Genomic DNA, 16312 nt, shown 5'->3' with positions numbered 1-16312 from the left:
CTCATCTCTTCCGGAATTTCTTTTGATCACTGGCACAGTGTGTTGCTTGTTAGCATTTAGCCTACTTAATTTAAGTGATATTTAGATTCAGCAGGGATGGTAGTTATCAAGCCTGGGTGTGTCTAGTCTAATTAAATGCAATTATCAATTAATCTTAGTTAATTAGTTTATTGTGTAACTAAGGGGGCAATTATTATTATTATTTTTACACATGGGCAGCTGGTGGTGGATAACTTAAATGAATCAATCATTTAAAAACTGTATATTGTGTTTACTCAGGTTGTTGTTGTCATATTAAACTGTTTGAATATCTAAAGCGATTAAGTTTGACACATGCAAAAATAGAATAAATCAGAAAAAGGGCAAATACTTTTTCATGGCACTTTAATCTAATAACTCTCTATTAGTAATCTAATAACTTGAATAGTAAAAATTACCATTAAATATGGCTACAAAACAATAATATTGTTCATAAATCACATACTTTTGGAGCTAACCTTATTAGGACTAAAAGCATAATAGGGAGATTGAAGATTATGTCTCGGTTACAAAGATTTGGCTCAAGATTTTTAAAAAAATATGACTATGTGAGTGTGCGTGTCGTTATATTTTGTCAAGAAATGGAAACATGAAAAAAGGAAACACGATTTAATTAACTGATATACAAAGAACTCACTGAAGTGAGCATGCTTTAATTGACAGTGTGTGATGTATGCAGATGTTATCAGGATTTAATCGAGTCTATGGAAATGACAGAATATAAATATTATGCTGCGTGTGTGTGTACGTGCGGGTGTGAGTGTGTGCATGTGTAAGATGCCGCTCCCTCCATTCCAGTCGCCATAGCAACCGTCTGACTCCTGCAGCACACAGCAGTTTTTCTTTTCCCCTTTCCCACCCCCAATGTCCCATCCCCCACTTGCTCCACACCTCTGTCTCGCACTTGTTCTCTTTTCGTATGTCTCTTGCTTTCTGCATGGGTAAGGTTAGGATGCGGGGTGGGGCTGGAGCTCATAGCTTTGATTACAAGTTCAAATCCAAATTTATCTATCTATCTATCTATCTATCTATCTACTCACCATCCACTTTAATAGGAACACCTATTAACACCAATCATTCAGTCATGTGACACCTTCACAATGCACAAAATCATGCAGATACAGGTCAAGAGCTTCAGTTAATTTTCACATCAAACATCAGAATGGAGAAAAAGTGTGATATCTATGACTTTAACCATGGCATGGGTGTTGGTACCAGATGGGCTGGTTTGAGTATTTCAGAAACTGCTGATCTCCTGGGTTTTTCACACACAACAGTCTCTAGAGTTTACAAAGAAACTCTGTGTGTGCAAAAAAAACAAAAAACATCCTATGAGTGGAGGGTCTGCAGGCTGAAACACCCTGTTGATGAGAGAGATCAGAGGAGAATGACCAGACTGGTCAGAGCTGACAGGAAGTCTATAGTAACTCAAATAAACACTCTTTACAACAGTGGTGAGCAGAAAAGCATCTCAGAATGCACAACACATCAAATCTTGATGTGGATGAACTACAACAGCAGAAGAACACATCAAGTTACACTTCTGTCAGCCAAGAACAAGAATCTGAGGCTATCATGGGCACAGACTCACCCAAACTGGACAGTTGAAGGTTAGAAAAAAAAAATCACCTGGTCTTTTTCCAGACTTCTGTCCAGTTTGGGTGAATCTGTGCCCATGATAGCCTCAGATTCTTGTTCTTGGCTGACAAAAGTGGAACCTCATGTGGTGATTCTATTATTTATTGAGCAGGTGATTTTATTCTAATCTTATTCTAACAAGTCTCTCATCGTAAGATATAACTCATTTCAACATATACTTAATTTCAATGTATGCTTCAATTCTACATGTACCTCATCTCCAGATATACATTATTTCAACAATTACCACATTTCAGCATGCATCTAATTCCAATGTATACCTCATCTCATCATATACCTCATCTCAAGATATATATCATGTCAACATATGCCTAATTTCAACATATACAACATTTCAAAATTGACCTCATTTAAACATACAATTAATTTCAACATATGCCTCATTTCAGTATATATCTAATTTAAACTCATTTTACTGTATCCCTCATAGCTCATTTCAGTGTATACCTCATTTCAGTATATACCTTTTCAAATATCATTTCAACACATAAATACTTAACCGTACACTAAAATGTAGACCTGCATACACAAAATACATGCACTGTTATGATAATGTACTCTGTGAAGTTCAACACAGGCTTGCGTCTACACAGTTTTGTTGCTTATAATGATGTATTTTGAAATATTGAACAATCAGGGCTTAAAAATGACTAGAAAGATTTTTTATAAATTATTAATCATCTGAACCACCATTTTGTTGAGACTTTCTTACTCACTATGGATCAGTGAACAGAAGTATGAGTAAGATGGGCAATCGCTCCTCAAAAATGCACTCTGCAGTAAAATCTGCGGTTTCTTGGGTCATTCTGCCATTTGGATTGCGCAGTGTTTATGTCGGATCTCTCAAAAGCTTGAGTGTGAACATTTCCTGGAACAAGTGAGGAATGTAAACATGGAATAAAACCCCTTTCAGCTCTGCGTCTATGAAATATCACTCAGTGTAGGCCTTTTTACAGACACAGCCTCTCAAACACTGCAAGATATTACTGTCAATCACACACACACACACACACACACACACACACAATCATAGTGCTACTACTGTACTGTTAGATAATGGGGCTACAGTCAGGTCTAAAAGTTAATGTATGCACTCCCATTAACTGTTTTTTTTTTTTTTTTTTTTTTTTTAATTACATCGTGCATCAAATACTAATATAATGATATTATGATCCAGTGATACACATTACTCTTCACTAAGTCCAGTATAGTGTGCTCTGATTGGCTGAGACAACTGGGTCAATTTCAGGGAGGAATACAGAATATAATATTACACATGTTTTTATGATACCAAACTTTAGTTTCTATTAAACATTAAGCAAAGTTTGAGTAAAAAAAAAGATAGAAATGTATATAAATGTGAAACATATAAATGTGAACATATACCACTTTTCAGCATATACCTCATCTGAGCATGATCACAACATATACCTCATTACAACATATACCGCATCTCAACATACTGTATACCTTATTTCACCATATACTTCATTACAACATATACCTCATCTCAACATACTGTATACCCCATCTTAGCATACTGTATAATTTATTTAAATGTATATCTCATTACAACATATACTTCATTTCAACAACTTACTGTATACCCCATCTCATCATACTGTATAGTTTATTTCAATGTATATCTCATTACAACATATACCTCATCTCAGCATACTGTATATCTCATTACAACATACTGTATAAGCATGAACCTTGTTTCAAGACCTTGTCAACATCTAATTTCAACAAATATGTCCTTTTCAACATACCTCAAATCAACAATATCTCAGTGTATTAGCATATACTGTACCTATGCCTCATATTAGCATTTTTCTTGTTTCAGTGTCTCAATATGTACCTCATTTTAACAGATATCTCATTTCAGCATATACATTTTAGCATATACTCTAAATCTGATGAGGGAGTGTGCAGTGATCTTGATTACCATCCTGAAGTTGTTTTACCATCCTGAATAGCACGTCCTAAAAGTTTTTTCCGTCTTATACCTCTTAGCGCTTCACCAAAGTTTACATTTTTTTTAAATTAATGAACAACACCTCATACTTTTTATCCGTTGATAGTTACAATTAATGTTGTGGAACGTCTGTGAAAAAGATTCTGTTCTCACTTAAATTATTTAAAAAGTAGTTCTCTCACTAGCTTTTCTTCTTCCCTCTTTTTTTTGAATTTAATGAGACAAAAAATGCAGCTTGTCATGTTACAAAGACCTCTGACTTTCCTGTGGCAGAAAACTGGATGTTACAAAGCGCTGACACCGGAGACTCCTTCCATAAACTTTAAATAAATATCTCCTTACAGAAAACTTCACCACATCAGTGATTGTGTATTTCTTTGTTAAATAACAGCATGTTTTTAGTCTGTTTATTATTAGAGCCTCTCAGTGATTTGCGTTGCAGCCGAAACTATTGTCAGAGCTGCTGTTATGGAAAATGAATCAACTCCTTATGACAAATCAGAATCCAGAATCCAGTGCTGTGGTATAATTCAATATACAAAAGCATGATCTGGTGTGTATAATGGGATTACTTTTGCTGGTTTCTGTGTGTGTATGTGCATGTGTGTGTGTTTGTGTGTGTGTGTGTGTGTATGTGCTTTCAATAGTAATGCCACTAATTCCCTCTCATTAAGCTAAATTAGCACTAATGAACATGTCATAGACATCCACAACCCTCCTGGAGTGCTCACTATTTAGCAGTGTTCTGGTGTCCTGCTGGCTCAGGCTGTCGTTTTCACTTCATGTTTTTAGCATTTATTTTAAAATCCACAATCTACCATCCCTTCATCTCACTCATGATTGATATAAATTGAAACAGAGCCCTGAAGTGTAGAATCAGTGTTCTGTATAATATCAATTTTGTTTTGTTGCAGATATAAAAGGCTATATGCTGTTTGCTATATGCTGATATAAACAGTATATGCTGTTTATAAAGATTTTATTGAGTAAATAAATGGGAATATATTGTAAAAAGCCTGTAGAGTAGCAGGATGAGGACTCGATTATGAATCACTGCACTGCCATCAGAAACCGCGTCATTCATTATTTAGCATCAGTGTGCGCTATCCAGCATTTAGAGGTTAAAAGCTTTATCGTTAGATTATTCCGAGTGCTTTAATTCTTCCTCTTTCTCAGGTTAGAAAGCTCTCAGCTTCCATTAGATTATAAAATTTGAAGTTGGATCAAAGTTAGAAATGGTCAGTAAAACTCGCACAAAGTAGACAGGAGGATTGTTTCTAAACTTCCTTTAAGGTGATCTGGGTGGCTATCCTATTTACACCATATATGTAAATGAATCCTATTGTATTGTATTGTACTAATTCATCAGTGTATTTCTCTGTTAAAGTTCGTTTTTGCTGTTGTTTATTTGATTCAGGTTCTGAAACAATTATTTTAATATTGAGATATAAGGATATTGAGCTATAAGGATGTTGGTGGACAGGCCTGGTGTGTTTCTATAATATTTTTTAATACCTCTAAAAATTTCTGTTTCTATTATTTTGAAAATGACATTTAAGAGCAAAATAAAATTGAGCTGCAGGCATTGGTAGCTCAGCTCTATAGATAATATAATGTTGACTGTTGTGACAATATATATTTTATTAATAGATAATTTATTATGCTACAAAATATCAGCACATGCCTACAGTAGTGCTGTAAATCATATCTTCAGTCCAATTTGATCATTTAAACCATAAACGTTGGACTGATCATTGTTTATGAGTTGATCATTTATTGATCAATATTTATGAGTTTTTCTTTGTTAATTGTTTGTGTTCATTTTTCAATTTCATGATTTTAAGATTTTAACAAAATATACATTTGTTTAAAGAACAAATTATTTTTTGTAAATATTTTTAAAATTTTGTTTCTCATGTATAGTTTTCACTATATGTATATTATAGAAAAAGAAAGAAATCGAAAAGTACACATATATAAAACAAACTTAAATTTGTATATATTATGTGAAATAATAATAATAATAATAATAATAATAGTAATAATAATGTTTTAGTTTATTTTACAAAGAACGGTGTGAAAACCTAAAAACATCCTGTGAGTGTAGGTTCTGCAGGCTGAAACACCTTGTAGATGAGAGAGATCAGAGGAGAATGACCAGACTGGTCAGAGCTGACAGGAAGTCTATAGTAACTCAAATAAACACTCTTTACAAACGTGGTGAGCAGAAAAGCATCTCAGAATGCACAACACATCAAATCTTGATGTGGATGAGCTACAACAGCAGAAGAACACATCACTTCTGTCAGCCAAGAACAAGAAGCTGAGGCTATCATGGGCACAGACTCACCCAAACTGGACAGAAGAGTGGAAAAAGACCAGGTGATTTTTTTTTCTAATCTTCAGCTGTCCAGTTTGGGTGAATCTGTGCTCATGATAGCCTCAGATTCTTGTTGTGTTCCGATGTGTTCTTCTGCTGTTGTCGCTCATCCACCTCATGGTTTGATGTGTTGAGTGTTCTGAGATGCTTTTCTGTTCACCACAGTGGTAAAGAGTGATTATTTGAGTTACTATATCCTTCCTGGCAGCTCAAACCAATCTGTCCATGTTCCTCTGACCTCTCTTATCAACAAGGTGCTTCCTCCTACAGAACTGTCGCTCACTCAATGGTTTTTTGTTTTTCACACCATTCTGTGTAAACTCTAGAGACCATTGTGTGTGAAAATCCCCAGAGATCAACAGTTTCTAAAATACTCAAACCAGAACACCTGGTACCAACAACCATGCCAATGTTAACGTCACAGATATCACACTTTTTCTTCATTCTGATGTTTGATGTGGATATAACTGAAGCCCCTGACCTGTATCTGCATGATTTAGTGCATTGTGCAGGTGTCACATGATTGAATGATTGGACAACTGCATAAACATGTACAATTGTTGTTGTACAATTGTTCCTATTACAGTGGATGGAGTGTGTGTGTGTGTGTGTGTTTACTGTACTGTACCTTTCAAATTTCTCAATCATTGAATTGTGTTTGAAGAACAAGAAGAATATATTATATATAATATACAATGTATTAAATATTGCTACTTGAATGATTTGTTATGTATTCCAGTTCACAGGAAGTTGAACAATTTGAGAACAGTACATTGTCTTTGTTGCAAATGTTGGGGAGGTTTTCTAAAATAAAAAAAAATTAGTATAGATTTATAATATTAATTATTATTTAAAACTATTTATACTGACATTTCATATTAAATGCATTTTATTTATTGATGACTCTACATGCTTCAAGCATTTTGTGAGAACTCATTATTTTTTTTTATAATAGTGGTACTAAACATCTTAATGTCTCCTTTTTTCTCACGCAGCTGTTTTTCTCCGTTGTTTCCTCTTTCTCTCTTTCTTCTCCGAGCAGAATGAGCTCTTTATTCTGAGCTATGAGGGGAATTCACTCACTCTCTCTCTCTGTTGTGACATTTATTTCCAACAAAGTGACAAGACACAGGCTCATGCCTGTACGCTGTATATTGAGTGTGTGCGTGTGTGTGCATGTGTGTGTGCGTGTGTGTGTGTTAGTGTGTATTAAGTTTAAAAACCCTAAAAATCCAAAGGTTTATCCAAAGATAGGAAATAAGCGCTAAGTGATTGGAACCTCTGGAATATTTGAGGAATCAAAGGCTTCAATGACCTTTAACCTCAGAGCATCTCACACACACACACACACACACACACACACAAGCAATAGCAGACCCATCTGCAAAGCACCACTGACATCAGTAACACTTAATATGGAAAATAAATAATGTAGCAATATATATATATATATATATATATATATATATATATATATATATATATACATATATAAAATTAGATGCAAGACTGATGCATATCTTTATTTTATTTATATATATTTACATAACATATGTAAACATATATATTCTGTATATATGTTTCTTTAAATTCATAACTGTAAATGTGTTAAATTTAAGACATGAATAAATTAATAGCTGTAAACAGACAATATCATGATAATTAGAGTATTATTACATTATTGTTACTGAAGACACATCAAACTATCATGAATATCACGCTGCGTGCTGGAGGAGACCAGCTCGGTAAGCAACAATTTTAGGGAGAATAATAAAGTTTGCTTTTAAATATATTGTTTTAAAAATAGGATATTGTGATAAAATGTTAGATAATTAGCAGCTTAGGTAAAAAAAAAGAAAAAGATAAAAGAAATAATGTGTAGTGTATATATAAAGGGTCTGTATGGAGCACCACGCCTTCACGTAACACACCAGCGTCTCCATCACACACACCATCATGCATCTGACACATTTTCTTTCCCACACACACACATGCACCCACACACACACCCACACCCACACACATACACATAAACACACACAGTCATCAAACACGTCCATTGTTCTGCTCTCTCTGATGCATGTAACATGTCTTACCTTTACAGGTAACGAGGAGGTCGAACCGTTTTGTCCTCTTCCTCTCACACTATAGTGACACACCTTTCTCTCTGTCTGTCTATCTCTCTCTCCCTCAGTCTCTCTCTCTGTCTCTCTCTCGTTCTCCGTACTTCTCTGGCCCAATGGGTGGTTCACACCTTCTGCCGTGATGCTGCAGTGATGGAAAAAATACACTCTCTCCCTCTCCTCACGTTCTCTCTCTCTCTCTCTCTCTCTCTCTCTCTCTCTCCCCCCGCCTCTATCTCTGTCCTCCCTTCTCCCTTCCCCCCTCCCTTCTTCTTCCCTCCCACTCGTCCATATTTCTCACTCGCTTCCCGTATATAGATGACATCATCACTTCTTCCTTCGCAGGGCTCTCTCTCTCTCCCTCTCTCTCTTTCTCTTTGTATTACCGAGCCCCTCCCTTTTCTCCATCTATACACTGCTCCAGCGGTTTTCTTTTCTTTTATTCTTCTTTTTAAATACAGATTTCAATTTAAAAAATACTAATAATTCCATTCATGTTTAAATTTTTATTTATTTATTTATTTATTGTATATTTAAATATTTATTATGTTATATAATGTGTACATATTTATATATAACTAAACATATTTTGTAATCATTATTTACTTATCTATTCCTTATTCAAAAAATGAATTGGAAAATTATTTTTTATTATTTTTTTTTTATAAAATGAAAATATAAAGGCCATGTTTTCTCTTTATATTATTAGATGCATTTATTTAGCCAGACATGTACCTACATGTTTTTATCCCTCTGGGTCTTATTGTATACATGCTCTTTATCATTTTTAATTGTAAAAATTATAACTTCATGGTATTTATTTCACTATTTAATTTATTGTTAGGTTATTTATATAAATGGAGAAAATGATGTTGCAAAAACATGAGACTGAAGTCGAATCACTTTTGTTCTACACTTCTTCAGTGCATCGCTTTATGCAAATAATTTGCGGAGGTGTGGGTGTGGTCCAGAGTCTGAAGTTTTAAGGTGGAAGTATATAGTTCCAACAATAAATATGACAAAGATGCAGTAGTTGATTTGTTTTATTTCTTATGTGTACAAATAACCTGGAAGATATGTAAAGCATGATAAAAAAAAAAAAAAGTTTAAGCCATGACCTCAGCAGACGTGTATGACCTGACTGAGAAAATCTGTTTGGAAATCTGCATTATGGTCTGGAACGCTTGTTGTTGCTTGGACGGACCTCTCGTTAGTCAGATTTTAGACACTCCCCAACCTCCCTTCACTCCACCTCCATCTCAGACTGTTTGGAAATTCTCCTGTATGCTAATGCTGCATGTGACTTACCTCAGAAGCTGGAGGTCAGAGCTCGGAATTACTTAATTTTTGACCTATTCAAACTACAAAGTGGGGAAAAAACATAGACACCTCAATGATCGTCTTTTGTTAGCCCCAAGCCAGCCAGCTAACTGACACTCAAAAGACATGTGGGCGGAGTCATCTTGGAAGAGACCACGCCCATCAGGATAGGAAAAAGGTGATCAGTCAGAAGAACTGCAATATTGATTTGAGGTGAGGCTTCACTCTAAAAGGACGAGTGGAGACAAACCATGACAATAACAATAAATAAATAAATAAATAAATAAATAAATAAATAAATAAATAAATGCCCCCCCCCAACATACATAACCCAGAGCAGTTCTCATAATATTACACTAATATAACAACTTCCAAAAATGATAAATATCGTGGTATATCATCATTCCCGCCTCCTCCTCCATTTTTAACACAGTGTCCAATAAAGACAGATGGACAGATGGAGGGAGCGTGCCGGGTTGTGTATTTTTGTGTGTGTGTGTGTGTGTGTGTGTGTGTGTGCGTGGTGGGGGGGTGATGGTGACTTTGATGTGGGTGTGAGCTGGAGTGAACGAGTGCGGGGTCAGAGCTCAGTGTTAACCACCGAAGCGGAAATGGTATTACAGAGGAGTGGTTGATTCCATATTCCACTGATGACACTGCATTTCTAATGATTAATGATTAATGAAAGAAAGAAAGAAAGAAAGAAAGTAGTGGAGAGAAAAATGCAAAAGAAATTAAATATAAGTAGAAAAAAGAAAGCAATAGATAGATAGATAGATGGATAGATAGATAGATAGATAGATAGATAGGCTTGAAAGAAAGAAAGAAAGAAGGAAGGAAAAAGATTGGAAAGAAGTAGAGAGAAAAAATTAAAAAGAAATAAAAAATGTAGAGAAGAAAGGGATAGATAGATAGATAGATAGAAAAAGTCTACAAACCCCTGTTAGGTTTTTGTGATATAAAAAATGAAACCAAGATAAATCATGTCAGATCTTTTTCACCTTTAATGTGATACAGCAACCAACACAATTCACATGAAAAACAAATAGAAAAAAAAAAGAAAAAGAAAAAATATACAGTAACCAGGTTGCACATGTGTACACACCCTTTAACTAATACTTTGTTAAAGCACCTTTTGCTTGTTATTTTTTTAATTAACAGGATCTCCTGTGCACAGCCCAGGAGCTCTGATTGGACCATTCCAAACCATCGCTTTTCTTCTACTGAAGTCATTCCTTTGCTGAGTTTGATTTGTGCTTTGGGTCATTATCGTGCTGGAAAATCGAATTTTTATGGCCTGCAGGTTTTGTGCCCAAAATAGATTGGTATTTGGAGCTATCCATGATTCCCTCTATTTTAACTAGAGCCCCAGTCCCAGCTGAAGAGAAGCAGCCCCACAGCATGACGCTACCACCACCATGCTTCACCAGTTAAGGTGATAAATCTGTTTATTTTTTTGCACCAAACATATCTTTTAGAATTATGCCCAGAAAATTTTTACTTGGTCAGAATCAGCATTCAGATTTAACCAAGAAGCATGTGAAGAAAATCCTACAGAAACAGCTGGTCTTCATTTGGGGTTAATCAGAATCACTTCATAATCACTTCATTGATGACAGGTGCATGAGAATTATGTCTGAACACAGTCACACGCCCCGTTATAACACACACACACACACACACACACACACACACACACACGCACGCACACTGTGTAAACTGTGTGTTCTGAACAGAAATCAGATGTAAGGGATTGATTCACAGGAAAGACAGGATGATGTTGAATTCTCTGATGTGTGTTCTCCCTGTCGTGACTCATCCTCATCGTGTGCTCCTGAATTAGATTTACATGCTCCATCAGTCTGACGTTATGTGAGTGCCTGGCTCCGTCTCTCCTTCTCTTTCTCCTTCTCCTCCCTCACTCCTTTCTCTTCGTTTAGCAGAGTAATCCACTTAATGTAAGAGGAGCAGGGCAGGGCGATCGATACTCACCGTCTTCAGAGACAGAGAGAGAGAGAGCGAGCGAGAGAGAGAGAGAGAGAGAGAGCGAGAGAGAGAGAGAGAGAGAGAGAGAGAGCGAGAGAGCTCTGACCATACTCTAACCTTAACTCTTCCATTTCTGCTCATATTAAATCACCTACAAATTTCTGAAAGATGGATGCAGTTGGAATAGGGAGAGGAAAGAAAGAAAAGGAAAAATAGGAAAGGAAACAGAGAGAAAAAAAATTAAAATTAAATAAAACTGTAGATAGCTAGCTAGATAGATAGCTAGCTAGATAGATAGATAGAACATTTAAGACGATCAGATTTACAAAATATTATTTTATTATATGTATTTATAGAAAGAAGTAGAGAGAATAAATAGATGAACAAATAAAGAGATATAAAGAAAAAGTAAAGAGAGACGATAAATAAATAAATACACAAACAGAAGCAAACAAACAAATGAATAAAGAAAGAAAGAAGGAAGGAAGGAAGTAGAGAGACACAGTAAATAATAAATAATAAATACACAGTAAGTAAATATTCTGTGTATTTATTACTATAATAATAGTAATAAATACACAGAATATAACAAAAACAAACTAATACATTGAAAAAAGAAAAAGAAAGAAGTAGTGAGAAACAATAAATAAATAAATAAATAAACAGAAAGAAAGAAAGAAAAAAAGAAAGGTACTCTGATGATCTGATTTAGAGAATATGTATTTGTTTTACTTTATATGTATCCAGTATAACTGTATTGTATGTATATAAAAATACAATAAAATTTTATATCTGTTTATTTGTATTTATTTTTATTGATTAAAAACATCAAATTCTTCCAGAAACTGTGTGTTTAATAACAGATTCCAAATATGGTGTAAATCTGTACAGGAAGTCGTTCTGTCAGCTGATATCAGACTGCAAGGCCCGTCTCCTGACAACATCAATATCAATACCAATATCTGTGTGTGTGTGTGTGTGTGTGTGTGTGTGTGTACTAATGAGCAACAGATAGCCATTTAGCGTACGCTGTATGCTACTAGAGCTGGTGTTGCTCTTCCTGATGGAAGTCCTGCAGTAGCTGCAATAAACAGAAAGAGAAAAAAGAAAGAAAGAAAGGAAGAAGTAGAGACAACAAACAAACATAAATAAACACAAAGAGAGAAAGAAAAAGAGAGAATAAATAAACACAAATCATTTAAATAGAAAGTGTAAAAATGAATATAAACAAACAAATAAATAAACAAAAAGAAAAAGAAAGACTAAATAAATTAAGAAAGAAGGAAGGAAAGAAAGAAGAGACAAAACAAATAAACACAAATTATTTTAAATAGAAAGACTAAATATAATAAACAAACAAATAAATAAATAGATAAAGAAAGAAACAAGCAGAGAGATGCTTTAAGTGGTGTCCATCACACATCACAAGGTGAAAATAAACAAATTTAAACAATTTTTTCTCACTAGTTTATATTTTTTCTGTATTATTTCCTCCATTACTGCCTGTGATTATAACTACGATAACTTCTGCGTTTCAGTGTTTTTTTTTTTTTTTTTTTTACAGACGTTCGGCTCTTGCACTGTGCTCTGCGTATCTGCTCCGGTCAGGATCAGGATCAGGGACATGTTGATGTATTTCTCTCTAAGCCATGTCCGTGTCCTCGGTGTGCTCCTTCACTGCTTCAGCTGTGAGTCACAGTGACTCAGCTCAGAGAAACAGTTCACCACCTGCACACTTGTACACTGGAGATACACAACACATAAACAACTCGATTCCTCAGAAAACCTACAAGTAATCACCAGCTGGACCGTTTACACAACACGTTCAAATAGAAATGTGGCTTTTTGTGTGTTTTCTGGGAGACTTTGGAGCCAAAAGTGTAATGTTGGACAGCTTAGAAGGTCACCTGCTTTCATTTAAGCAGCATTTCTGTGAGGAGACACGAGCAGTTCATGACCAATACTCACCTTTATTCCAGCAGTTCCATCAGACCAAAACATCTCATGTTTTATCTCATTACAGCAGCAGAGTTGAAACTCACATCAGTCAATGATGGATTAAACACTGGGCCGACTGGGCTGTTATCCAAAGTTATTAAATGAACAATTTATTATTATTAAACCAATGTGCATAACTCTTCTGTCTTACAGTCTCTTATAGGCTTTCATTTTCATGGTCATGACATTCAGACCAGTCAGCAGTGCAGATGTGCATCTAGGCATTTACTCATTAGCTAGGAAGACACTTGCATGATGCCTGGCAAATTTGAAAATGTAGCGAAAATGGAATAGCAGATCTGCTAAGAGTAAACAAAAAAAAGAAAGATAGCAGCGTGGGCTGATGTACCACTGATATCGACCTGTTTTAAATTGTGGCTAGACGAACACTGTGGCTAATGTTACTAAAACACTGATCGATGCCGAGGATACGATCGAGACCGTTGCCTATGACAACCCCACCAGCGCTAACACTGCTGCTTGCAGTGAGAGTGTGTTAGCTAATGTTAGCTAGCTAGTCATGACTAGCTACAGACTCTCCCTTCCCCTGAGCTTCTACCGATTGCATTTTGTTCAGTTTCTCCCAAAAAACTGCTACTTTTCATGATCCGCAGCATACTGTTAGACTAGCAAATGTTGGTACATCATGTACACTTGCATCTGAAATGTTTTCTTAGCGACATGTGACTCATACCAGTTCTGGCCATGCATTCTTACTGACCAGACTGTTAATAAACTGGTTAACATTGAACATGATTTGTAAAATAAAAGTTTATAAGGACTGGAGATTCAATGTGTTCACTGTTCACTATTCACTATTCGTCCAAACAGCTTAATCATAATTCACATGCTGATGTAATTAAGGCTGTGTGTAATTGAGTGTTTTAAGATCTGGCGAGTTTTAAAACAGCCTTCAACCAAGCTTAAGACTGGAGCTGCTGCATGGAGTTTAAAATGCTGTAAAACAGCTCCATCTGCTGGTTATACCAGACCAAAAACAACAACAATCACTGTCCATACTTACAATCCGTACTTGACAAAATTGTGATCACTAACAACAATGAACTGTAAGTAAAAGATACCTTTAAAGCAGCAAAGATTCAATATGATAAATATTTAGAGCTGTGAATATTTCAATGATATAAATTTGTTATAGTGTAAATAAGAAGTCCTTCACTGAGACCTTCTCATTTCACTCATTTGCTAACACTAACTGGAATATATTTAACTAAGCCTCTTTTCAGTAACAAACATAATAGGCTAGGTCGCAATTCAAATTCTAGTTAATGGTAAATATTGCAATCTTACAGAAATTGGATGATATGTTCAGGCAAAATGGTGTTTCTTTAAAACAACAGTTTTAGCTGTTATGTAATAAAAATTACATATCACATGAAAATATGATTAACTTAATTTCATCAGTTAAAAACATTTACTTTTTACCAAGTGAATACATACTTTTTAAAAGTGAAAAAACTTTTTTACTTTCACATGTCACATTGAAAAACAAAAACTCTTGCATCTTTTGCACATTATGTCATCAAAAAGCTGCTAAGATTCCTTTTTTCAAGCTGCTAAACATATATATATATATATATATATATATATATATATATATATATATATATATATATATATAAACATACATATTTTTACATATAACATCTATATTTTGTCTAATAGATTCTATTCTATTTATCTATTTTATTCATTATATTCGGCTTTTATTATATTCTGTTTTATTATGTATCCCTGTTGCACTGTGGGACGAGGCACTAAGGAAAAACATTTCACTACATTAATATATCACATGTATGTAATGTATGTGATAAATAAAGACCCTTGAACCACGAACATGTTTTGGCTTGATACGTCCACTTTTAATCCAGTAATTTTTGAAGCATAAGTTATACTTTCACTTAAGTGTAATTTCTCAGTACCTCTGATGATTTGTTTCATCACTTCTTTTGACTCCACAGCTGGTGATTGGACTGTTCCCTGGCCAATCATATTAAATCGCATCGAGTGCCAACAGTAGAACTGGCACTAACTGTTAATGATCATGAAGGTGGAGGAGCATTCACGTTAGCTTCAATGTTACAACACCAGAACATATAACTGAACCTGCAGGAAGGGCCTCAGCCTAGACCAGGGTGTCCAAAGTCCGGCCCCAGGGCCAAATGTGGCCCGTGTATATATACTGAGGGGCCCACGGCTTCTCTCTTAGATCATATGATAGGTGCAATTTTTCCTTTCACCTGACGGTGGCAGCAGACTATACTAACTCAGCTAATACACCTGAGCATTATTTTCCCTCTGACTACACCTGCAAATTAGTTTACTGAATGCTAATTAGTCATGGCTACAGACAAAAAGCGCAAAGTTAACAGTGAGTAGGGGCGATTTCAAAAGAGATGGAAACCATTAAGCGTGGAAAACCTTTTGTAATCTGTAACTGAAGTGGATTTGCAAGTAAATATTAAAAGTGACAATGTAATTTATGATTATGTTCGGTCGTCTTTGTATTCGCACCTTTTGTTCCCTGAATTATTGAGGGACCACATATAAAAAGTGCTGTAATTCCTACACTGTTTACTTGATTTGATGTAAATACCCTCAAATTTAAGCTGAAGCTCTGCATCTTGAGCTCATATTCACTATATATATATATATATATATATATATATATATATGTATATATATATATATATATATATATATATATATAGAGAGAGAGAGAGAGAGAGAGAGAGAAAGAGAGAGAGAGAGAGAGAGAGGTCAGGTTGGTTATATGTAAGTCAGTGTTATATGGGGAAAGCCGTCACAATA

The 16312-nt window shown here is 35.0% G+C and overlaps 1 protein-coding gene across 4 annotated transcripts in view; it reads right to left on the bottom strand.

Moving 5' to 3' along the window:
- Window positions 1-8355, bottom strand: part of l1camb (L1 cell adhesion molecule, paralog b) — a 54577-nt gene extending 46222 nt beyond the window's left edge. For all 4 annotated transcript variants that reach the window (XM_026944992.3, XM_053240667.1, XM_053240668.1 and 1 more), the window contains exon 1: window positions 8153-8355. The gene's annotated coding sequence lies outside the window, so the exon portion shown is untranslated. The remainder of the gene's footprint in view (window positions 1-8152) is intronic.
- Between the last annotated feature and the right edge of the window lie 7957 nt (window positions 8356-16312).

Source organism: Pangasianodon hypophthalmus, chromosome 16 (genome assembly GCF_027358585.1).
Source record: "Pangasianodon hypophthalmus isolate fPanHyp1 chromosome 16, fPanHyp1.pri, whole genome shotgun sequence".
Taxonomy (NCBI): domain Eukaryota; kingdom Metazoa; phylum Chordata; class Actinopteri; order Siluriformes; family Pangasiidae; genus Pangasianodon; species Pangasianodon hypophthalmus.
The sequence above is the reverse complement of the archived record's forward strand: the minus strand, read 5'-3'. Positions and strand labels throughout refer to the sequence as shown.